This window comes from Mesoplodon mirus (assembly GCF_964341445.2).
Source record: "Mesoplodon mirus genome assembly, chromosome: 6".
In the NCBI taxonomy this organism is placed as follows: Eukaryota; Metazoa; Chordata; class Mammalia; order Artiodactyla; family Ziphiidae; genus Mesoplodon; species Mesoplodon mirus.
Genome location: NC_138982.1, coordinates 141524888 through 141550182, shown reverse-complemented (window position 1 = coordinate 141550182; position 25295 = coordinate 141524888).

The window sequence follows — 25295 nt, the reverse complement described above, 5'->3', positions numbered from 1 at the left end:
TTACCAGTCATGCTGACCGTCTGCCTCTTGTGACATAACACCCTAGCATTATTTATTACTCTCCTGCCCACTCTTTCCTTCCCTAGGTCCCTAGAGAACTCCTATTCAGCCATCAGAACCCACATCAAATGTCCCCTTCTCTCCCCGGCTCAGAGTTAGTGATTTTGGCCTCCTGCCACATTCGTCCCTGCCTCTGCAGCCCCACTTGCCACACTGCACTGCTGGGGCTGCTGGCTCTTGGCTCACATGTCTGTCACCTTGTCACTTGGGAACGGAGACCTCATATCATTTGTTTTTAAGCCCCCAACCCTCACGTGGTGTTGCCATATAAGTGTTAAATCATGCACTAGTAGACACTGAGCATACCCCTTCCCGTCTTGCTGTGACCCCCTAGAAGCCTGCCCATGGCATCATGCAGACCAAAGGGGAGGAAGAGGTGGCATCTCTTTGTTCATGGTTTCTCACCCCATCACAGGATACAGCCAGTTGTCAGTCATTCTGGCTAAAATATGGAAGAGCTTTGTTGAAAACTAGAGCGTTGTTTGCAGAAGGGGTGGCACATTAGGATGTGTGCTGGGACTCAAGGTAGGTACATTTCAATAGGAGACCATCGCTCAGGCCATGCCTGGCACTACTGGGGATGACAGCCTCGGCTACAGTGAAGTCCCTGGGGTGCCCAGGCTGCTGGGCTGGGACACCAGGAGGGAAATGGATGCCAGTGATGGGGGCCCAGGAGGGATGTCTTGCTTCCTCATTTTGACTCTGGTCATGGTCCATATTTGGGGAACGATGTTTTTGTTCACTTTGCCATGTACTTCAAGCCCTGGTCACAGCGAAAGGACTTTGGGAAACTATTCATTTTTGCTCATCTGCTCAAAAACAGTAGAATTGGGGGCTTCCCTGGTGGCGCAGTGGTTGAGAGTCCGCCTGCCGATGCAGGGGACATGGGTTCATGCCCCGGTCCGGGAGGATCCCGTATGCCGCAGAGCGGCTGGGCCCATGAGCCATGGCCGCTGAGCCTGCGTGTCCGGAGCCTGTGCTCCGCAACGGGAGAGGCCACAACAGTGAGAGGCCCGCGTACCGCAAAAAAAAAAAAACAGTAGAATTGTACAATTAATATTTCAACTCTACGTCCTATTGGAAGCCACATACAAACAAATCAGGATTCCTTATGTTAGCCAAGTTCCACCTACAGAGCTGTAAATAGGATATTTTCATGTGTTCCTATCAACAGAATTATTGCCAACCATAAAAGAACCTCCTCATGCAAGAAAGTGCAGTGTCATGCTGTTAGTGAATACAATTCTGGAATAGATTGAACCACTGGAGTTAAATCAGTAATTTAGAAAACCTGGAAAACTGAATAATCAGTTTTACTTATTTAAACAAAGGGAAGGTAGAATTTGCAGTGGACAGGGGCGATCTGTCATGGACAGAGAAATTAATGCAATTCAGCCAGGTCTCGAAATAGAGACAGTAACCTGTATTTTTCCACATCAAAGATTTTAATCTTAGAAAAAAGATCATTAAAAAGACACATCATTGATCTTACTTTATAACATAAGAAAATGGTTTAAGCATTTGATACCTAGATTTTCCAGTCTCAAAATTGAGCACTATAAACTTCACTACCTCAATGTTTTTAGTGATAATAATAGCTGTTCTGAAATTGGCAAAAGTTCCCCACTGGTGAAAGAAGTTGCTGTTCAATAATTTACATAGCCCAGTTCCTCCTGGTGGAGTTCCACAGAGCAAGAAAGGACTGAACCATCATTCTCACAGTCTTTGCACAAGACATTTCAGCTTGAAAACACTTGAAGCAAGAATGTCTTTGTCGGACATTCTTGGCAATCACGCTTAGCTCCCAAAACAACAATACCATGTTATAGAACCTTAGAAAACCTTTCCTCAGGTATAAATCTCCACATCTTTCCTCCTGGGAGTGTAACAATGACAGAGGAGAAGCAAGGCCCCTCTAGGGGCTAAACGTGTATTCATACAAAAATGAGAGGCTGTCACACGCCCTTCTGAATTATCTTTGGAGCTGGCTTGCTGCTCCCTGAAGGGAAGAACTTTCCCAGCTACTCTACCAAGTTGTCAGAAGCCATTGTCTTGGAACTGGAGCCCTCAACCCTTCCCAGGGCTTCCCTGTGGCCAGAAAGGAGCTGGCATCCAGGATGGAGAGGCCTCAGGCACAGCAAGGCTGCTGGACTCCATGTCTGAGGCAATGCTTCTGCTCAGGACTCAGATGAGAGCTTCCCGTTGCCTGTTACAATAATGAAGTGAAGGGTGAAAACATGAGCCAAAAGACATGCACATTAAGAAGTAAAGACAGCAAAGAAGTAAAGAGTTCTGATGTATGTTGTAAAAGTCTCTACCAGCAAGGTCAGCTGACTAAATCAGGCCATGAATTGCCCCACCCACAGAGCACACTGGGCCTGTGGATCCCAGCATCCAGGCTGGTTGACGGGTCTCTTTCTTATAGTTGATCAATAAATTGGGGATCTGGCTGGTGAGAGAGAGCCTTAGCAATCTGCATGCATGAAATGAAGGGTGGGGTGAAGGCTGCCTCTTGCCCCCGTGCCAGGGACCCCTGGAAAATCTGTTTCTCAGGCCCAGACTCCTGGGCCTTGTCATCTGGCCATCCCTCCTCCTTCTAAGAAAAAGACGGAATTCGAACCCTGTCCCCAGGAGACCATGCTGTAGATGCTAGGGCTACAGGCATGAGCGGGGGAGCCCACCCGCTGGAGAGGACACCCCATGACACCTGGCGCAGGATGCCGCTGGCCAGGCACATGGAGGTAGCCAGGATCTTCTGCCTTACTTTACCTCCCATCCATGTTTTCTCCCGCTCAGATAGAGAACGGCTCCAAATAGGTTCCCTGCTCCTTCTTATACTCCAAAGTCTTGACATCAGTTTAATCACTGCTCAATTCTGATGGACCCTGGAGGTTGTCCACCCTTACCTTTGCAATCAGTTACGATTTTAATCATAGGCTCACTCTACAGTGTGAATTCCACTTTCCTCTCTCTTCCCAGGATTGTCCCAAAGCTCACCTCTCCCTGGGTCACCAATATAACCCATTGTGGTCCATTACTCTTTCGGCTTGGGCCACTCCTCTAGCAATCTCGATCATGGGACCTAGGTTTGGTTGTTTTGCTTTGCTTTGCTTTAGTGAGGGATGTCTTAAAATGCTGCGTGGGGGGCTTCCCTGGTGGCGCAGTGGTTGAGAATCTGCCTGCTAATGCAGGGGACACGGGTTCGAGCCCTGGTCTGGGAGGATCCCACATGCCACGGAGCAACTAGGCCCGTGAGCCACAACTGCTGAGCCTGCACGTCTGGAGCCTGTGCTCCGCAACAAGAGAGGCCGCAATAGTGAGAGGCCCATGCACCGCAATGAAGAGTGGCCCCTGCTTGCCACAACTAGAGAAAGCCCTGGCACAGAAATGAAGACCCAACACAGCAAAAATAAATAAATAAGTTAATAAACTCCTACCCCCAACATCTTCTTTAAAAAAAAAAAAATGCTGCGTGGAAGGCTGAAGTCTCTATCAGAAATCTTTTTTCAAATTTTATTTTTAATTTTTATTGAAATATAGTTGATTTACAATATATATTAGATTCAGGTACACAATATAGTTATTTAAAATTTTTATAGATTACACTCCATTTAAGGTTATTATAAAATATTGGCTATATTCCCTGTGCTATGTGATGTATCCTTGTAGTTTATCTGTTTTACACGTAGTGATATATACCTCTTAGTCCCCTGCCCCTATCTTGCCCCTCCCCCTTCCCTCTCCCCACAGGAAACCACTAGTTTGTTGCCTATATCCATGAGTCTGTTTCTGTTTTGTTATATTCATTTGTTTGCTTTATTTTTTAGATTCCACATATAAGTGTTAACATGTAGTGTTTGTCTTTCTCTGTCTGACTTATTTCACTAAGCATAATACCTTTCAGGTCCATCCGGAAATTCTCTTGAAGGATCAGTTTTCTCACCTGTATAATGTGGTTCATAGAATCCTAGGTGTGTCATAAGGATTCAGTGTCAAGGTAAAGGTGAAAAAGCCTTTTGGAAACTAAAACATATATGCACAAATATTCTCATTTTAGTCACCATATGAAAAAGGAGGTTCGAAAAGAAAAAGAAAAGCAACGCTCTGATTACTATGCCCCAGGCAAATCGTGGTTGGACCAACTTTTACAAAGCCCTGTAGTTAGCATCCTGGTCCCACACCAGCCCCGCAGATGGTGCACAGAGCAGGAGGATGGCTCAAGATGTGTATGCATGTGGCTGCCCCGACAGAGAGACCTGGCCAAGCCTGCTTCCTGGTGACTGTGGCCTCCTTGTTCCCAGGATGTACTGGTTCAATTGAGTCAGCAAATGTTTCTGGGCACTGACTGTGTGTAGCCTGTAAGCCCCACGAGGACAGGGCTCAGGCCTGATTTAGGTATCACTGTGTCTGCCGCCACCTGAGACACGTCTGCCCAGCACAGCATAGCTCCTCAATAAATATTTCATTGACAGAACATCAGGCAGTAGCCTAGGGACAAGGGCACCAACCATTAAAAGTCAGAGGAGACAAGGAGTAGCCATGATACAAACAAGTGACAGTGTGTACCGGATCAAGGCAGGAGCCGAGTTCTATGGCACAAAGATAGAACTTTGCTCCATAGGTTGTGATTGATTCTGTTGGGCCACTGGGACGAAGGAAGTGCCACTCAGAGGAAATGCCAGGAAAACTAGACCCCCCAGGACAGGTGGAACTTCAAACAAAGTGGAGAAATAGAGAAAAGGTGTTCCTGGCAGCAGTGTAAGCACCAGCAAAGGCTCACAGATGCTGAAATGGATAGGGTATGGTTTTTCATTGCGGCTGAAACAAACTACTACAAGCTTAGTGGTTTCAAATCACACAAATTTATTATCCTATATTTCTGGAGGTCAGAAGTCCAGTGGGCTCTGCTGGCTTCTTTGCTTTGAGTCTCTCAAGGCCAAAATCAAAGTGTCGCCAAGACTGAGCTCTGAGGGAGAATCCACTTTCAGCCTCACTCAGGCTGCTGGCAGAATTAAGTTAGAGGAATGAAGTCCTTGTTTCTGACCAAGGTTAACATCAGCATACCAAGGGGAAAGGTGGAAAGTCTTACTCAATTACTTTGATGTTTATTTTTTGCCTTCCTTTTGATCTAGTCTTCTTTTCCTGGTGTGGCAATTTTATGGCTTGAATCTTTTTTTTTTGAGAAATATATTTTTTTATTAGTTTCTGCTTTATAACAAAGTGAATCAGTCATACATATACATCTGTTCCCACATCCCTTCCCCTATGGCTTGAATCTTAAAGGAAAAATTGGATGGAATTTTTACTGAGAACTAATGTGTGCTGGGCACTGGGCTTCAAACGTATATAAAGAAAACCTTCCCACTTTACAGCAGCAGTTGGCAAGTACTTATCAAAATAGATGCTGTGTTTCTTCTCAACTGGCTCCAACCAACTGAAGGGACCTGGGATGTCAGACCCATTGGACTTAATTGAAGACACTTTCCTAAGCAGTGAGCAATGGGACTTCTTTTGACCAACAGTGTACAGACCTATGGAGTCATTTCATCCTATCCAGAAGATTCTTCATTAGCATAATCACTATGAACTTCCCCTTTCTGGCATTTAAAGCCCCCTGAATTTTTCCCTCAAACAACTACTTGTGTTGGCCAGGGTTCTCTAGAGGAACAGAACCAACAGGACGTGGACAGAAAGAGAAAGAGATTTTAAGGAATTGGTTCATACAATTGTGAAAGCTGGAAGTCCAGAATCTGCAGGGTGAGCTGGCAGTCTGTTAACTGATTAGATGAGACCCTCCCCCATTGCAGAGGGCAATCTGCTCTACTCAAAGTCCACTGATTTAAATGTCAATCGCATCTAAAAATACCTTTACAGTTACAGTTGAGTTTTGAGAATTCCTTATATATGTGTCTGTGTATGTATATAATTTAGTAGGTTCTTTTGTTTTGTTTTGTTTTGGTTTTATTTTGGCCTCGCCATGCAGCGTGTGGGATCTTAGTTCTCTGATCAGGGATTGAACCCATGCCCCCCAATGGAACCACAGAGTCTTAACCACTGGACCACCAGGGAAGTCCTACCAGTATTTTTACTTTACATACACTAGTCCTTTGTCAGATACATGGTTTGAAAATATTCTCTCTCTGTCTGTAGCTTGTCTTTTCATCCTCTTTCACAGAGCAAAAGTTTTCCATTTCAGTGAAGTCCAGTCTGTCAGTTTTTCCTTTTAGGGATTCTGCTTTTGCCTAGTCCTAGATCCCAAAGGTTTTCTCCTATATTTCCTTTCTACAAGTTGTATAGTTTTACATTTTAGTACATGATCCATTTTGAGTTAATTTTTGTATAAAGTGTGAGACTTTTGAAGACTTACTTTTCTGCTTATGCATACCCAATTGTTCCAGAACCATTACCTGGAAAGGTTATCTTTCCTCCACTGAATTGCTCCACCTTTGTCAAAAACCAGTTGGGCTTACTTGTGTGAGTCTATTTCTAGGTTTCTGTTCTGTTCCATTGATCTATGGGTCCACCCCTCTGCCAATACCACAGTGTCTTGATTACTGTCGCTATGTAATAAATCTTGAAATTGAGTAGACTGTCTCTTCCCACTTTATTCTTTTTCAAAATTGTCTTAGCTATTCTAGGTCTTTTGTCTTCTCATATAAATTTTAGAATAATGTATATTATTTTTTTCTTTATATGTACTTTTAGCTTTGTTTGTTTAGTTTCTTAAGGTGGAAGCTTCGATTATTGACTTGAGAGCTCTTTCTTCCTATTAAAAGCATTTAGTTCTGTACTATTTAATTCCAGAAGAGTTCCTCTATGCACAGCCTTAGCTGAATTCCACCAGTTTTGATAGGTCATATTTTCCTTTTCACTCAGCTCTACATATGTTCTAATTTCCCTTGTCACTTCAGTAATCCCTATGGATTGCTTATAATTGCCAAGTGTTTGGGGGTTTTCCAGATATCTTTCTCTTAGTGGTTTCTAGTTTAATTCTACTATGATGAGAGAACATAGTTTTAATGATTTCAATTCTTTTAAATGTGTTAAGGTTTGTTCTGTCCCCCAGAAGGTGGTCTGTCTTGGTCAGTGTTCTGTGTGCATTTGAAAACAATGTACATTTGGGTGAAATGTTCTATAAATATCAATTATGTCAAACTGGTTCTTAGTGTTATTAGGGTCGTCTATATCCTTGCTGATTCATTTGTTCTATCGATTACTGAGAAAGGAGTGTTGAAGTGCCCAAGTATAACTATGGATTTAACTACTTCTACTTTTTAATTCTTTTCAATTTTGCTTCATGTATTTTCAAGTTTAGGTGTATACACATATTAGGATTGTAATTCTTCCTGGTGATTGACCATTTATCAATGTATAATGCCCCTCTTTATCCCTGGTAAGCTTCTTTGCTCTAAAGTCTACTCTGTGTGATACTTGTGTAGATTATTGATTAGAATTTCTATTGATTAGAATTCTTATCACACATCTTTTTAACTTATGTCATTATAGTTAAAAATTGGTTTCTTAGACAATACCATATGATATTGCTTATATGTAGAAACTAAAATATGACACAAATGAACTTATCTGCAAAACAGAAACAGACTCACAGACACAGAGAACAGACAGGTGGTTGCCAAGGGGGAGGGGAGGTGGGGAAGGGATGGACTGGGAGTTTGGAATTAGCAGATGCAAACTACTATATGTAGAATTGATAAACAACAATTTCCTACTGTATAGCACAGGGTACTATATTCAATATCCTGTGATAAACCATAATGGAAAAGAATATGAAAGAGAATGTATGTATATGTATAACTGAATCACTTTGCCATACAGCAGAAATTAACACAACACTGTAAATCAACTATACTTCAATTTTTTTTAAATTGGCTTGTAGAAGTCAGCATACAGTTAGGTTTTACTGACATTTTATTAGCCAGTCTGACATCTCTGGCTTTTAATTGACATTTTAAATCATTTACATCTCATATAATAATATGGTTAATTGCCATTTTATTAAATATTTTTATCCCTTTGCTTATTGTTCCAGTTTTCCCCCTTCCAGTCTTCCTTTGGATCACTTCAATGGTTTTTAGTTTCCATTTTACTTTATCTATAGGTTTCTTGGCCACATTATATATATATATATATATTTTATATATATATATATTATATATATATTTTATATATATATATAATATATATATATTATATATATATATGTAAAATATATATATATATATAGTACTTTTTTAGTGGTTGCTCCAGGGATTATAATATGAAATGTGTGTGTGTGTACATACATATATATATATATATATATATATATATATATATATAAAATATAAATTTCACAGTCTACATAGAGTTAATAGTTTACTGCTTCAAGTAAAGTGTAGAAGAAGATTTATAACCATATAGTTTTATATGGCTTATATCATAAAATTTATAGTTGTCATATGGATTATATCTTCATATATAATCAGTCAGTGTTATTATTTTTTTATTTCAATGGCCATACATATTTTGAAACACCTAAGAAGTGAAGAAGAGTCTACTATATTTACCCAGATAGTTACCATTTTTGTTACCCTTCCTTTGCTCCTGTTCTAAGTATCCTTCTGGTATCATTTTAGCTTAGCCTGAAGAACTTCCTTTAGCATTTCTTTTAGAGCAGGTCTGATGATGACAAACTCTCTTAGTTTCCAGTCATCTGAGAATGTCTTCAGTTTGCCATCAGTTTTGAAGACTGTTTTTACAGGATGTTGAATTTTGTGTAGACAATTCTTTTTTCAGCACCTAAAGATGTTATTCCACTGTCTTCTGGCCTCCATGGTTTCAGGTGACAAATCTGTAGTCATTTGAATAGTTGTTCCCCGATTTGTAAAGTGTAGTTGTCCTGTGACTACTTTAAAGTAGTACAATGTGGACTAGAGAAAACATTACCCTCATGCAGACCTAACTTACAATATCCCACGTTCCCAAGGCCCCTCCAGCTTGTGCATAGGGCTCCCATTTATCTGTTCAGAGGTCTTGCCTGGGACCTTGGCCAGCTGGCTAATACCTTAAGTGGCCAGCAGGGGCAGCAGCATCAAACATCTCTGCCAGCACCTCCCAAGAGGTGGGTCACAACCCCCAGGCCCACCTGCCCAGTTGCACTTATGCTGTCATTGAAAAGAAAGGTCAGGAAGAAATGGAGAGTGTATTTCTGGTCATCTTTCAAATTCAACTGCATTACAGAGAGCCCAGATGCTCCATCAGGCAGGACAATGCCAGGCATAAACTAGGACTGAGCTGGCAAAACTAGGACATCTGGACCGCATTTCCTCTCAGATCTCATCACCCCCTTCAGGTCTTAAGGCTGAAAGTTCTATTCAGATTCAAGTGCATTCATCCAATCTCCTCCCTCAGACACAGGCTTTCAGGCTGCCCAGTGGCTGAGTCTAGTTATCCTTCCAGATCTGACATGAATCTCTGTCCTCAAAGACATCCCTACAGCTGTGTCCCTGCCTGGGCCAGAAGCCAGCCTGAGCTGTCCGTTCTCCCACATTGTCTGGGAACCCCACCTGCCCAGCCCTGGACTGACTTAATCCACGCAGTATTCGGCCAGAAACAGAACAGATCAGATTGCATCTGGAAAAAAAAGAGTTAAGGAAAAGCAAATTTTACCACTCCCTTGAAAAAGTACAGGAAATATCGAGCGAGCAAAAATTTAGATAAAGATATGTTGAGTAGAGAAAGGAGATTAAATAGGAATATGTACAAATAAAATGAGACAGCCCTTTTTTATCTTCCAAGGCCAATAGTGAATAGAGGCAACAGAGCTTATGCTTTAAAAAACAATAAACTGGGGAGGCTCATGACTGGCTCACACACCAAACATGACCACACAGCTGCCCACAGTGTTGGACAAGTCCCTGGTCTAAAAAAAAAAAAAAAAATGAGACAGCCCTATACAGTGAATCTAAAGGCAAGGCCCTTCCATATACAAGCTCATAACCTTGGGCAAGCCTCTTACACATTGTCAGACCTCAGGGTTATCCAGATTCAGTAAAAATGGGGCCTGGCACACGGTGACCCCAGCAAGTGCTAGATGAAAAAGGGAGGGAGGGAGGGAGGGACGGAGGGAGTGAATGGGTGTAGGATGGGCTGAGTCCAGAGCAGAAGGTGTTAAAAAAATAGGTAAAATTTTATTTAAATCTTTTATTGCTAACTAAAATTGTATGAAGGCTGGCCAAGACCTGTAGAGTTAAACCCAAAAGGAGTATATGTTTTTCTGGCAGGAAAGCAGTGAACTCTCCACACCCCTGAGAGCAGGATCAACGTGGATGTGGAAGACACCCCTTTCCGTGCAGGGCACTGAGGTCTTGGAGGGTCTTGCGTGGAAAGCCAAGTCCAGAAATTCCCACATATTTAGTAAGTGGACCGCTTGTTTTTGGGGGGTTCTTTTCTTGACATAAAAAAGACATCCTGCATTCCTGACGTCTGTTGCCTTAGAAGGTAAACACTGTTGAAAAAGCCTCATAAATTTTAAATGATTTTGCACCTTCTGTTTCACAAGTGTCTCTACACATAGTTGAACAACAGAGAACACGTAGGAGGAAAACTCTTTATCTGGGACATGCACGATGCTAATGACACACACATGGGTTTAAAGTCTCTGCTCCTCAGGAGTTTGGAAACCCTAATGAGGGGAAAACATCCTGGCCTCTGAGTCAGAGTGACATTTAAAGTTATATCCAGCCTCATAAAAGCTGTGTGATTGTGAGCAAGTTAAGAAAACTCTCCGAGTGAGCCTTGGCTTCTGTATCTGGAAATTGGGGGTGATACTCACTCCCTTGTAGGCGTCCTCTGATGATGAACTCAGGCAATGTAAGCCAAAGAGCTGGCATACAGCAGGCACTCAGCAAAGGCCTGTGCCCTCCCTCTCAACAGGGGAGTCACGTGCACCGCAATGAGAAGTAGCTAGAGCTGCTCTGCAGCAAGAGAAGCCCGTGCACCACAATGAGAAGTAGCCCCCACTCACTGCAACTAGAGAAAGCCCGTGCTCAGCAACAAAGGCCCAACACAGCCAAAAGTAAATTAAAGAAGGCTTCCCTGGTGGCACAGTGGTTGAGAGTCCGCCTGCCGATGCAGGGGACACGGGTTCGTGCCCCGGTCCGGGAAGATCCCACATGCTGCAGAGCAGCTAGGTCCGTGAGCCATGGCCGCTGAGCCTGCGCATCTGGAGCCTGTGCTCCACAATGGGAGGGGCCACAAGAGTGAGAGGCCCGCGTACCGCAAAAATTAATTAATAAATTAATTTATTTATTTATTAATTAAAGAAAAATTTATTTTTTAAAAAAAAGAAGGGACCGCTACATTATAAAAGAAAGCATATTAAATTCTTGGCTTGGTTTTAATATTCACAATAATGTTTTAGAATTTGCCTCTCCACATTTTAAAAATCCATTTCTATCCCACTTAAATAGCCATGATCGACTCTGGGCTTGCAACCTGCAAGGGTATTTCAGGCTTAAGAACACCATATTGTCTTCTGTGCGTTATTCCGATAAGGCTACTAAGTCATTAATTTTGCTTTTTTTCTCCAAGAAAAAGGCTATTTCCTAAAGTATAATTTCTCAAGCAGCAGTTTATGGTTCTCTTTCCTCCACCAGTGTATAAAGGCTTCTGTTATGATTTGCATAAACTTGCCAAGTGAATTAGATCAGTGTGCAAAATGCAAATGTTACCATGCAAATGTAGAACCCTGTCTGAGTATGAGGGAAACCCACCCACCCTCATGCCACAGAGCCGGGGAGCTGCCCAAACACAAGAGAAGTTTGGCTGAGGGCATAAAACAGTCATTTTATAAACCATTTATTGGGTTCCAGAACAGTTCATAATTCAACTTCCTGTAGTCTCAATTCAAGGCTTTCTTTGTTAGCGGACTGATGCTCTGTGCCATCTGCAGATGGGCCAGCCACTCGCCCAAGGATTGGTTTCTATGTGCTTCCAGCTATTCCCTGGAGAGTTCTTCTGATCTTCCACCCAAAATTAAAATAAACATGGCCATCAACTGGTTTTAAAGTTTGTACATATTTTTTCAGGATGCATTTATAAACAATAAATATAAACCATACTTCAAAAAATTCTAACTTTAGCCAAAATCGTCATTCCTTCATTTCTCACCAATATTTAAATTTCTTCTCCCCATCTTCTTCTCTCTCACCCCACCCCACAACCATCCAGCCTCTCCTCCTGGTCTGTAACATTTCCAAGATAGAAATGGAGAGCAAAGAAGCGGTGCTGAGAGGAGAGGCAAGTTACCCTCCTTAGCTCCTCTCCCTACAAGATGTACACCTATGGTACCCAGCTTCTGAGGGATTTTGGAGGAACTCAGTTGCTTGAAAGGAAATTACAGCAATGTACTGAGGGAGCATTTTTCCCCCCTCATCTTTGTCTTTTGTCAAATTCCAAGTGCCCTCTTCTTCCCTGAATCCCTGATTAGAGCTGCGAGATGCTCTCCCTCAGGAGAAGGCATTTATTCTTTCTGTGCCTTCCTTCCTTCCTTTTTTTTTTTCTTCCAGTTTTATGGACATATAATTGACATACAGACTGTATAAGATTAAGGTGTACAGTATAATGATTTGACTTACATACATCATGAAATGATGACCACAGTAAATTCAGTGAACATCCATCCTCTCATATGGATACAAAATTAAAGAAAGAGAAAAAGATTTTTTTTCCTTGTGTGAGAACACTTAGGACTTCCTCTCTTAACACCTTTCATATATAACGTACAGCAGTGTTACTTATATTTATCACGTGGTACTTTACATCCCTAGTAGTTAATTATAACTCAAAGTTTGTACCTCTTGACCACTCTCCCCCAACCCCCTCCCCCCACCTCTGATAACCACAAATCTCATCTCTTTTTCTATGCATTTGTTTCTTTTTGAAGTATAACTGACCTACAACACTATGTTAGTTCCTGTTACACAACATAGTGATTTGATATTTCTATACTTTTAAAAATGATCACCAAGATGACCTAAATGGGAAGGAAATCCAAAAAAGAGGGGATAGATGTATACGTATAGCTGATTCACTTTGCTGTACAGTAGAAACTAATGCAACATTGTAAAGCAACTATACTCCAATAAAAAAAAATTTTAAAGAAAATTAACAAAAATGATCACCATGATAACCCTAGTTACGATATATCACCATAGAAAAAATATTATAGTTATTGGCTATATTCCCCACACTGTACACTTAATACTTGTGACTCATTTATTTTGTAACTGGAAGTTTGTACCCCTTAATCTCCCTCGCCTATTTCTCTCCTCCCCCAACCCTCCTCTCCTCTGGCAACCACTTGTTTGTTCTCCATATCTATGACTGTCTTTCGTTATGTTTGTTCATTTGTTTTGGTTTCTAGATTCCACATATAAGTGAAATCATACAGTATTTGTCCTTCTCTGTCTGACTTATTGCACTTAACATAATATGCTCTAAATCCATCCATGTTGTTGCAAACGGCAGGGTTTCATTTCTTATAACATATATATTTTTATATATCACATATGTCACACCTTCTTTATCCATCCACTTATTGATGGGCGCTTAGATTGCTTCCATATCTTGTCTATTGTAAATAGCGCTGCAATGAACATAGTGGTGCATATATCTTTTTGAATTAGTGTTTTCATTTTTTTTCAGATAAATACAAAGAGTGGAATTGCTGGATCATATGGTAATTTTAGTTTTAATTTTTTGAAGACTCTCCCTACTGTTTCCATAGTGGCTCCACCAATTTACATTTCCACCTAAGTGCACGAGTTCCCTTTTCTCCACATCCTCACCAACACTTGTTATTGGTTGTCTTTTTGATAATAGCCATTCTGACAGATGTATGGTGATATCTCATTGTGGTTTTGATTTGCATTTCCCTGATGATGAGTGACATTAAGCATATTTTCATGTGCCTGTTACCAAAATCTGCACATTATTTAGTTTCAAGGAGCAAAATTGTATATTCTGCTGTTGTAAAACTTGGGAGTGCTTAGGAAACTGAGTACTTAGCAGACCACAGATTCAAACAATGAAGGTCTATACAACAAGAGGAATGAACTATCTACAACAACATGCAAAAAAGTAGATGAAATCTCACACACATAATGTTGAGAAAAGCCAGACAGCAAAGAAGACCTACAGTAAGTTTCTAATGACACAAAATTCAAAAAAAATAAAAGGCAATATTAACCTCCAGTGTTAGAGGTCAGGAGAGCAGTCACCCTGGTGGCATGGGAGTGAATGGAAGGGGGCCTAAGGGGCACACCTGGGGTTCTGGTTATGCTCTGAGTCTTAATCTGAGCTCATACACAGGTGTGCTCTGTCTATGAAAATTCATTGACTTGAGCACTTAGGATAACTGCTCTTCTCTGAATGTACATTATATGCTAATAATTTTTTTCAAATGTGTGCCTTTTTTGGTCCATTTCCTACTTTGGCCCTCACTAACACTTTTTTCCTCAACTTTGAATTTCAACACAGATTTTCAGAGACAGAATCCAAGTCCCACTCTACCGTGAATGTAGTTCAGTATTTGTGCTACCTCATTGTCTGAGTACAGTGCACAGATGGAGAGGTGAGCCCTAGGAAACCAGGCTTTAAAACAAAACACACAAAAAAATTTTTTAAAGAAAGCGTATTCAACAGCAGCTGGATACCACAGGGGAAAAATGTCGATTTGCAGATTTAACCAAAATAAGTCACTAAACAAAGGAACAAGGGAAAAAAACCAACAAAAACATTTGGGGGAAAATCAGAATTGAGAGTTGATACAATATACAACCTCAGAGATCAAGTTTTCAAAAAAAAAATTACAAGATGTAAATAAAACAGTGACCCATACTCCAGAAATACAAAAATTCAATAAACACTGTCATCGAGTGTCCCCAAATGTTGGGTTTAGCTGACAAAAACTCCAAAGTAGCTATTATAAATATATTCAAGGAACCAAAGAAAACCACGTGTAAAAAATTTAAAGGAAATTATGAGAACAATGAATCAACAAATGGAGATTTTCAATAAGGAGATAGAAAATTGTAAATTCTGAGGGTGAAAAATCCAATAACTGAAATGAAACTTTCACCAGGAGGACTCAGCAACAGATTTGAGAGAGCAGAAGAAAGTTTCTATGGACTTGAAGGTAGATCAATAGAAATTTCCAATCTGAAGAATAGAGAGAAAAACGATTAAGTAAAAATGAACAGAGCCTCAGAAACCTATGAAAAACCATCAAGTATAATATCTGCATGCAATGAGAGTCTCAGAATAGGTGAAGAGAGAAAAAGAAGCAGGAAAAAATTGAAGGAATAACGGCCAAAATTTTCCAAAATTTATGGAAAAGCATCAATCTACCATCTTAATTCAGTCTGCTAAAGCAATTACCATAAACTGGGTAACTTAAACGTCAAGCATTTACTTCTCACAGTTCTGCAGGATGGCATCCAAATCAGCATGCCAGCAAGGTTGGGTTCTGATGAGAAACAACTTCCTGTTGTATCCTCAGATGGCAGAAAAAGACCACCCTAGCTCTCTGGCCTCTTCTAATAAGGGCACTAATCACCTAATTACCTCCCAAAGACCATTCCACCTCCAAATACCATCACACTGGAAATTAGAATTCAACATATGAATTCAGTCAATATTCAACAAATATACAGTCAATAACATCTATGTATCCAAGAAGTCCGATGAATACTGAATAGGATACATTCAAACACTGCGTAGTCAAATTGTAGAAAGACAAAGAGAAAATCTTGAAAGTATCAAGAGAAAAACAATACATGTACAGAGAAACATCAGTATGATTGATGAATATCTTTTCATCTGACAAGTGGAAACCAGAAAGCTGGAGAATGACATATTCAATGTGCTTAAAATTGAAAAAAAAAAACTATCAATCAAGAATTCTACTTATTGTAGTAATCATTTTGCAATATATCGATACATCAAATCACCATGTACACTTAAAACTAATGCAACTGTTAGATGCCAATTATATCTCAGTAAAACTGGTGGGGAACACAGGGAGATCAGCTCAGTGCTGTGTGACCACCTAGAGGGGTGGGATAGGGAGGGTAGGAGGGAGACGCAAGAGGGAGGAGATATGGGGATATATGTATATGTATAGCTGATTCACTTTGTTTTAAAGCAGAAACTAACACACCATTGTAAAGCAATTATACTCCAATAAAGATGTTAAAAAAAAAACTGGTGGGGAAAAAAGAATTCTATATCCACCAAATCTGTTCTTTGAAAATGAAAGCAAAATAAAGATATATCCAGATGAACAGAGTAGGAGAATTCGTTGCTAGCAAAACTGCATTACACGAAATACTAAAGGAAATCCTTCAGGGTGAAAGAAAATGGTACCAGATGATAAAAAAAAAAAATCCAGGGGAAGAAATTAATAGTTCAGGAAATGGTAAATATGGAGGTTAAAGTCTATAAATATATTTTTTTCTCATTTATCCTCTTAACTTCTTCAATAGACATAGATTCTACAAAGCCATAACTCCAACACTGTATTGTTGGATTTCTAACATCTATAGATTTAATATATAAGACAATAACAGTACAATTGGAGGAGGGAATAAAAGAAGAGGGGAATGGAACTATATTGGAGCAAAATTTCTACATTTTTGCCAGAATTAAGTTAGTATTAGTCTGAAGTGGGTTATGATAAATTAACAGTCATATTGTAATCCCTAGCTCAACCACTAAGAAAAAAAAACTCAAAAGAGATATAATTTTTTTACATCAACAGGAATTTAAATATGTTTTAAAATACTTATTTAAAACAAAAAGTCAATTTTTAAAAAAGAATAGCACATTTATATTCATAATATGATTCTAAGCATTGTAAGCAGCATTATTGTTTTCAGAATTTTTTTCTCATCTCAAGCAGTTTGGTTGGAAGGAACATCAGATCCGGTAAAAAGGTGGTTTAGAAACATGCCTGGGCCTCCCAGGCACTGCGGATGTCCCAGGAGCCACTCCCCCTCTGAGACCCCAAGGATTTTGGTCTGTGCTGCTTTCTGAACGTCTGCCTCCTTCACCGTCCAGCTTTGGTGTTGGTTTATCAGCACATACAGAGCTCCCAGTGGTCGCTAGCCCCTGGGCTACACGCGACCTTACAGACCTGGCTCACCTGTCTGACCAGGTGCATTCCTTTTCTCAGATGGGCTCAGAAGAGGTTCTGGTTGGATGCTGGTAGGCAGTGGATAGGCAGGCATGTGTCAACCCGCGGGGATCACCTTTCCTTCTTGGTGGTGGGAGAGGCTGGGCAGGAGGATCTCAGCACGGGCTCAGAAGGGGCCAGCAAAATGACTCATGTGGCTACACTACTTTCTTTTACTGAAAAAGGAACATCACTTCGCTTTTTTTCCCCGTGTGCTGGCTTGTTGGGTGGACACGTTTAGTTCCATGCATTCCTTTTTAGTCAGAAATCTTAACAAACGGCCAGAACCTAAGCAGTGGTTGGTGGCCCACAGAGGGGCCTCCCCTAGGAGGAGCAGTGAGTGTGAGCTGCAGCTGGGGGGCTGGGGGCAGGGCCCCAAGGAACCCGGAGGAGGGCAGGCAGACCCTGGCAGTCGGTCTCAGCCCTAGATGCACAGCAGAAGCACTGGGGGAGCTGTTAGTTCCAGGAGATGCCAGGGCTGCATCCAAGATGGACTGAATGGACATCTCTGGGCAGGGAGGCCCCAGGGGACTTTAATGTGCTCCTAAAGCTGAGAGCCACCTCTGTAAAGGAAAACCTTGTCAAAATAGTGACGTCAGGAATTTTAAACGACCTCAGAAAAACTCAGGTGATATGGGGAGGCATGTGTGAGAATATAGCCAGGGAAAGAAACATACTCCAAAGGATTGTATATCATATCCTGGACATTGTGAGCCTTGTGTTTTAGAGACTGAGTCCTCTGAAGGATGTGGGTGTTTGTTTGTTGAGCAGGTAATTCATTTCTCTGGGCTCAGACTGCACACTCTGTCTCTCCAGCAGGAGCTCGTTTCTCAGTTGACATCCTTTCCCTTAGCTGGGCTCTGTGCCATCTCTGCTCAGTTCAGGGAATCAGGCAGGATGGTGAAGCTTCCACCCAGAACTGGGGACACCCTCCCTCTAGTCCCCTCCTTCCCAGGATCACCAGCTCACTCTCCAGTGCCTGTAGTTTCACCAAACTCTGTCCTCTGACCCTTCAGGAAAGAAAGAACAGGGGGGTTTGCTGGGGTTTTGTCTTCTCCACAGGGCTTGGCCTGCTGTCAGACTAAACGCCATGGAAATGGGGAGCTCGTCCCAGGCCACTCTCATCTTTCAAAGGTCAATGCTGAATTATGTGCTTTTTCTCATTCTCGTGTGTTGCTTTTGTGTTTTTGTCCAGAGTTTTACTTGTCATCTGTTGTGTGCTCGGAATGAGGGGGGCAGGAACAAGCTGGGGTTCCAGGGCACCTAGTGACTGACACAAATAAACTAAAAGACACATGGACATGAGTCATGGGGGACACAGGCCAGTGCCTGTTGAGGCTGTGAGTGTTGGAGGTGAAAGAGGTACAAGATCCAGGTTCCCTCCACCCCAGCCCGCCCAGATGGAGGCAAGGATTCTGGGAGAGAACAGCATCTGAGGCTCCCGCTGGGGCCTGTTGAAACCCATTTTGGTGGATTACACAGACCAAGAGAGCCGTGCTCCTCTTCCAGGGCAGGGATGCCCCTAACACTGTGGACCAGATCAAGGGAGCAGGTAGGACAGCAGGCTCACAACCTGCACCCCTTCCCTTCTCCTTGTAGGTCTGTCCCTTACCAGCCCCCACGTCCAAGCAGCCTTCCAGCCCCCCTCGGGTCTCAGGTGGACACACTGGCAGTGTAGACTACCTGCAAGAGGATGGACCCATGGGGCTTCCCTCGCGGTCCGTGGTTAAGACTCTGTGCTTCCACTGCAGGGGGCACGGATTCAATCCCTGGTCAGAGAACTAAGATCTCTCATGTCCCGTGGTGCAACCAAAAAAAAAAAAAAAAAACAAAGAAAGAAGGAAAAAGAAAGCACTGGGAAAATAATCTAGAAAGGAGTGTATATATGTATATGTGTAACTAATTCACTTTGCTGTGCAGCAGAAGCTAATACAACATTGTAAATCACCTATACGCCAATAAAAATTAAAAGAAAGAAAGAAGATGGACACAGGAAGCACTCACACTGGCCCTAGAAGTGGCCTGGGACACTGAGGTTGAGGTGTGCTCAGTGGTGATGCCCCAAACTTCCCAAACTCGAGATGTAGAATTTGAATCACACACCAGCTACCCTGCTTCGGAGATAGTTCCTGCTAAGCCACCACATCTTCTGGAAACTGTCTTCTGGAAACCTCTGGATAAACAAATGGATGGGAATATGGGCACTAAACTTACACAGGAAAGAATCAAGTGATATTGAATCCAGTCCCAGACCAACCCACACTGTAGGTAAATAGGGGTAGATCAGGGGCTGGGATGCAGGAAGTGGAAATGAACCAGTACTGCCCAGGTGCCACCCAGTGAGACAGCTGCTTTTCAGGGCACCAGAAACTAATCCTTTAGTCCCTGGATTGCTGCACTCCAGGAAGTTACAACAGGTCATATCCCTGGCAACGGGCGATTTTGATTACTCACATGACAGTAAGCCAGAGTTGTATCTTTCCAGAAGACCCAGGAGGAGCTGCCTAGGGTTATGGAAGTGTCTTCAGCCATTCCTGAAGTGATATTTCCCACATTCTTTCATCCTTTGCCAGAGGTGGAAGAATCCATAAGCCCCTCGGTGAAGGTCTGGTGCTATTACCAGAAGCTATGCCAATGTGCGGTCATTATAGATGATGTTAAGTCACGATCTGCCTCTTATTCAAGAGAATATTCTTGAATATTATTCTACAGAGAGGATGTGCCACAATCTGACCAAGAGCCCAAACGATAAAGACAGTGAGTCAGGTACCTTTCAACGTGCCTCTTCAAGACCCGCTCCCCAGACTTCTCCGCCATGGCTTTCATGGGGATTGGGTCGACCACACACACAGCCCTGGTGATCAACAAGCCCCCTTGCTCTCTGGCTTCAAAGTTGATTCAGCAAAGGGGACCCCCACAGGAGATTGGAAGGAGGAAGAACAGTACTTTCTTGGCATTAATTCTCTTGACTGCCTCCTGCATGGTGACTTGGTCACTGCTCTCCTTAAGGCAGGATTAATCATTCTAGGAGAGAGACTCTCCCCTTCTTGATCCTTTGGACCACTTCCTCTTTCTCATTCTTTGATCCTAGTGTGGCAACAGCTATTACACCTTCCTCCTGCTCTCACTACTGCACTCACCCCAATGGTTTCCCTATACCCTGCCTCCACACCTTTGTACCTGGTGCTTTTATTAAGCCCTTCTTGGCTTTGCCCTGTGTGATGTACTTCATGCAGGGACTCGGACTGATCTTGATGCCCTATCGTTATGATAAGATCCAGCTCTCTATAACTGTATGCCTGGGCCCTCAAATGGGCTTATTTAATGACTTGCTTTTAAGAAACACCTATATCACCAATCATTTTCATTGTATATGGTTTGCTGGAGTCTTAGTTCTTAAGTTTTAAAGCTGTCCTATATTGAACCTTTATGATATTCCAACTAAGCACCTAAACACTCCAAATGCATTTTTCCTTTTTAACTCAAACAACTCCAATAAATAAAGCACATCGCCATCCTCATTTTGTTAGTGAGGACTCTAAGGCTCTTGGCAAGATCACCCAGTCAATAAAGATTATACTTATCTATGGGATATTACCAAGAATCCTTGATCAAGATCTTTACTGATTTTGCATTATCATTTTGTGGAAAATTTTACTGGTGATAAGTTTCTTCTCAAAATGGCTCGGCTTGTAATACTTTTTCAAATTTACGTCAACAATTGTCAATTCTGTACCAGTTACTTGGAGCTCTCAGATGATTAGAGTATTGAAAATGAGTCTACATCTACCTAAAGTTTTAAGATTATTTGCCTCAATTAATGTAATGGGCTAAATAGTGTTGTAGTGAACCAAATGGACTAAATCCCCAAAATTCATGTCTACCTGGATCTTCAGAATGTTGTTTTATATGGAAATAGAGTCTTTGCAAATATAATTAAGTTAGAGATCTCGAGATGATTCTAGATTTAGAGTGGATCCTAAATCCAATGGCTGGTCTCCTTATCAGAGGAGGGGACACACAGAGACATGGGGGTTGTAGGGTGACCACAGGAAAATGGAGACAAAGATTAAGATGATGCGGCCACAAGCCAGAGAATACTGGAAACCACCAGAAGCTGGAAGAAGCAAAGAAGAATGCTCCCTAGAGCCCCTAATGACTCCTTGATTTTGGACTTCTGGTCCCCAGATCTATGAGAGAATTGAGAGAATAAATTTTTGCTGCTTTAAATCACCAAGTTATCATCAACAAGTGATAACTTGTTACCTAGGAAACTAATACAGTTAAATTAAATGTGGAAACATAAACCTTATTTGAATCACGGAAATACTTCATAAGCAAACAATCTGAAAGAATCATAAAAAATAATGCAAAATTGGAAAACTTTGGTGATTGTGGTTTGCTAACCCATCATTCCATGTCTGCAAGAGAGAGTCTGACCAAGTCACTGACTGGACTCATGTCTCTGGATTTCTCTCAACTGACATCCTTTGGGTTTTCCCTGGAAAACCCAAGGGATGTCTACAAGGGAAAAGGAAGATATTTTGGTTGCCACACACCCTGTACCTATTCTTTGGGCTTTTCACCCAAGCAGCTGTCTCAGCAGAAAACTCGGGAGCTGGATCAAGCAGAGCTTACCCTATGAACTGGGACCAAAGGCCCACATCCCATGACATTCAGTAAATCAGGCAGAGCAAGATCTCATTCCCATAGGAGACATCTACAGAGGTGTGCCCCTGCAGTGGGCTGCTAACCACAGATCCAGAAGCATTCCTGCGAGCAGTAGGGTGGAGATATTTTGGTTAGACTCCCTGAAACTTCCTCAGGGTAACAAAGTAAGGAAAGCAGCCATTGTTCTACAGTGACTCAGCTGCTTCTCCAACCTCAAGACCTTCAATAAATAACGCACCGCCACTGCTATAGCACAAGGTCAACCTCAAGAAAGGGTCCTCCTTAGCTAGTTAAAGACTGCTGGTCCCAGCAGCCATAAAAGATGCTGGTAACTTAACTCTGTAACCCTTCCGAACTTCTGTGTGAAGAAAAAAAAACAAAAAACATCCTAACCAAGACAAATGACAAATGATTAAGCTGTTCTCAATAAGCATGGTGTATATACACAAGAGCCTGTTTCTTCACTTTACAAAGAGGTCTTACAAATCAGTAAAGAGCCACCCAATAGCAGAAACAAAATGGAATTTAAATAGGTAGTTCACATAAAAGTATAGGAAAATAGTCTCAAAATGGCACATAATTACAGAAACTAAGACAAAAATAATAAAAATCATTTCCTTTCAATGTTGGCAAAAATTTAAAGGTTAGATATGGGAAACAAGCATTCTTATACAGCATGGGCTGGAGTGTACGTACAATATCTGGGGAGGAATTTGGCAATATATATTTAAAATGTACAAGCTAACACAGTTTAAACTCTTAAAATACTCTTTAAGAATTTAGCTTATGCAAAGAAGACATACAGATGACCAATGGGTACACGGAAAGACGCTCAACATCACTAATTATCAGAGAAATGCAAATCAAAACTACAATGAGGTACTACCTCACACTAGTCAGAATGGCCATCATTAAAAAGTCTATAAATAACAAATGCTGGAGAGGGTGTGGAGATAAGGGAACCCTCCTACACTGTTGGTGGGAATGTAAGTTGGTGCAGCCACTATGGAAAGCAGTATGGAGGTTCCTTAAAAAACTAAAAATAGTGTTGCCATATGATCCAGCAATCTCAATCCTAGGCATATATCCAGACAAAACTATAATTCCAAAAGATACATGCACCCGAATGTTCATTGCAGCACTATTTACAATAGCCAAGACATGGAAGTAACCTAAATGTCCATCGACAGAGGAATGGATAAAGAAAATGTGGTACATATATACAGTGGAATATCAGCCATCAAAAAGAATGAAGTAACGCCTTTTGCAGCAACATGAATGGACCTAGAAATTGTCATACTGAGTGAAGTAAGTCAGACAGAGAAAGACAAATATATGCTATCACTTATATGTGGAATCTTAAAAAAATGGTACAAATGAACTTATTTACAAATCAGAAATAGAGTCACAGATGTAGAAAACAAACATATGGTTACCGGAGGAGAAGGCACCATGGGGAGAGGGATAAATTGGGAGATTGGGATCAACATACACACACTACTATATACAAAATAGATAACTAATGAGGACCTACTATGCAGCATAGGGAACTCTACTCAATACTTTATAATGACCTATATGGGAAAAGAATCTTAAAAAGAGTGGATATATGTATATGTATAACTGATTTATTTTGCTGTACACCTGAAACTAACACAACATTGTAAATCAACTATACGCCAATAAAAATTTTAAAATTATATAAAATAGATAAACAACAAGGTCCTACTGTATAGCACAGGGAACTATATTCAATATCCTGTAATAAACTATAATGGAAAAGAATGTGAAAAAGAATATGTATATATATATATATATATATATATATATATATCTGAATCACTGTGCTGTACACCAGAAACGAGCATAACATTGTAAATCAACTAGATGTCAATTAAATTTTTTTAATTTAAAAATTAAAAAAAGAATTTAGCCTATGGATAGTTGCATAAATATATAAAATGACTGCTCAAAAATGTTCGTAATAGCACTATTTGTTAGAGCAAATAAGTAGAAGCTACCCCCAAATTCTACAGTGTATGTCTGGTTAAGTCAGTGTAGTAATATTATATGGTCTTTCAAAAAAATAAGAAAAATTTATATATGCTGATATGGAAAGATTGCCAGAATATTTTAAGTAGAAAGAAAAAAAGTCAGAAAAGAATGTAAATCCCATAATATACTATATTTACTATACTATACATAGTCTTCTTAACCATTCTACAACTTGGTTTTTCACTTATAGAAAATATATATTTGAATTCCAGAAGAATATACAAAAACCATATTAATAGTTTTTATTCATTATGAATAAATTACTAATATTAGCCATTATTAAATGGTTACTTCTAAAGACTGGGAAAAGGATCAGCAAGACAAAGGGAATTTTGACTTTCTCTTCTGTTTGAACTTTTTTTTTTTACCATAAACATGTATTCTATTTATAATTTTTTTAAACTGACGCTTATGTTGAAGGAGATCCCAAAGGCGGAGGGCTCGCCTTGTAGGTCAAGGGCACTTGGTGCAAACTTCTAGGCTTTGTTCCTGTAAGTCCTTGTTTATTGATATCCCAACATATTTTATACCCACACTTTGGGGCCTTTACCCCTTCAAGAAAGTTCTTGACTTTCCTTGGGTTGTTACTCTACATGTGTACAGTTAATTTGGTCTTCTGGAGTGTGGTAGGGTTTGCCCCGCCCTGTAACTTCTATTGCTGCCTTAGTGAGAGCGACAGAGACACAGAAATGGACAGAGAGAACTACCTCTCTATTCCAAGCCAGCTTTGCAGAGGTGTTGGGTCCTGCCACAGAGATCTCTGAAGGCTCTAGGAGCCAACAGCCTTTGGCAAGCTGGTTACTTTTCCCAAACATGTTGCCCAAGGAGACTCCATGAATTTTTGCAGCCCAAGGTGGTGGGGCAGGCAGAACACTTGTGTCTACAGCCAGAGTCCCACAAGTCCCTGCCCACCCCATGCCAGCCCCACAGGGAACTCACCTAATTTGGAGCTACAGGGGGAAGTTGCAGGGAAACCCTTGTATTATAGCATTTAGAAGTCCCTACACCTAATAGGAAGCCCTTATGCCTAATTTGAGCTGAGGGCTTCAGAGGCACCATGAGTTCTGCTGGACACTTGGAGTATATTTTCATATGATCAACATATCACCCCTGTGGGTTAGGTTCTAGTATTCTTCACAGCTCTCCTGATGAACCAAGGCTTCTCGAGGCCACACAGCCACAAAGCAGAAGAGCCGGGAGGCCTGCCCTTTCCCCACCAAAGCCATAGACTCATGACCTCACACACGGGTTCCTGGCAGATCCCATTCTTAGG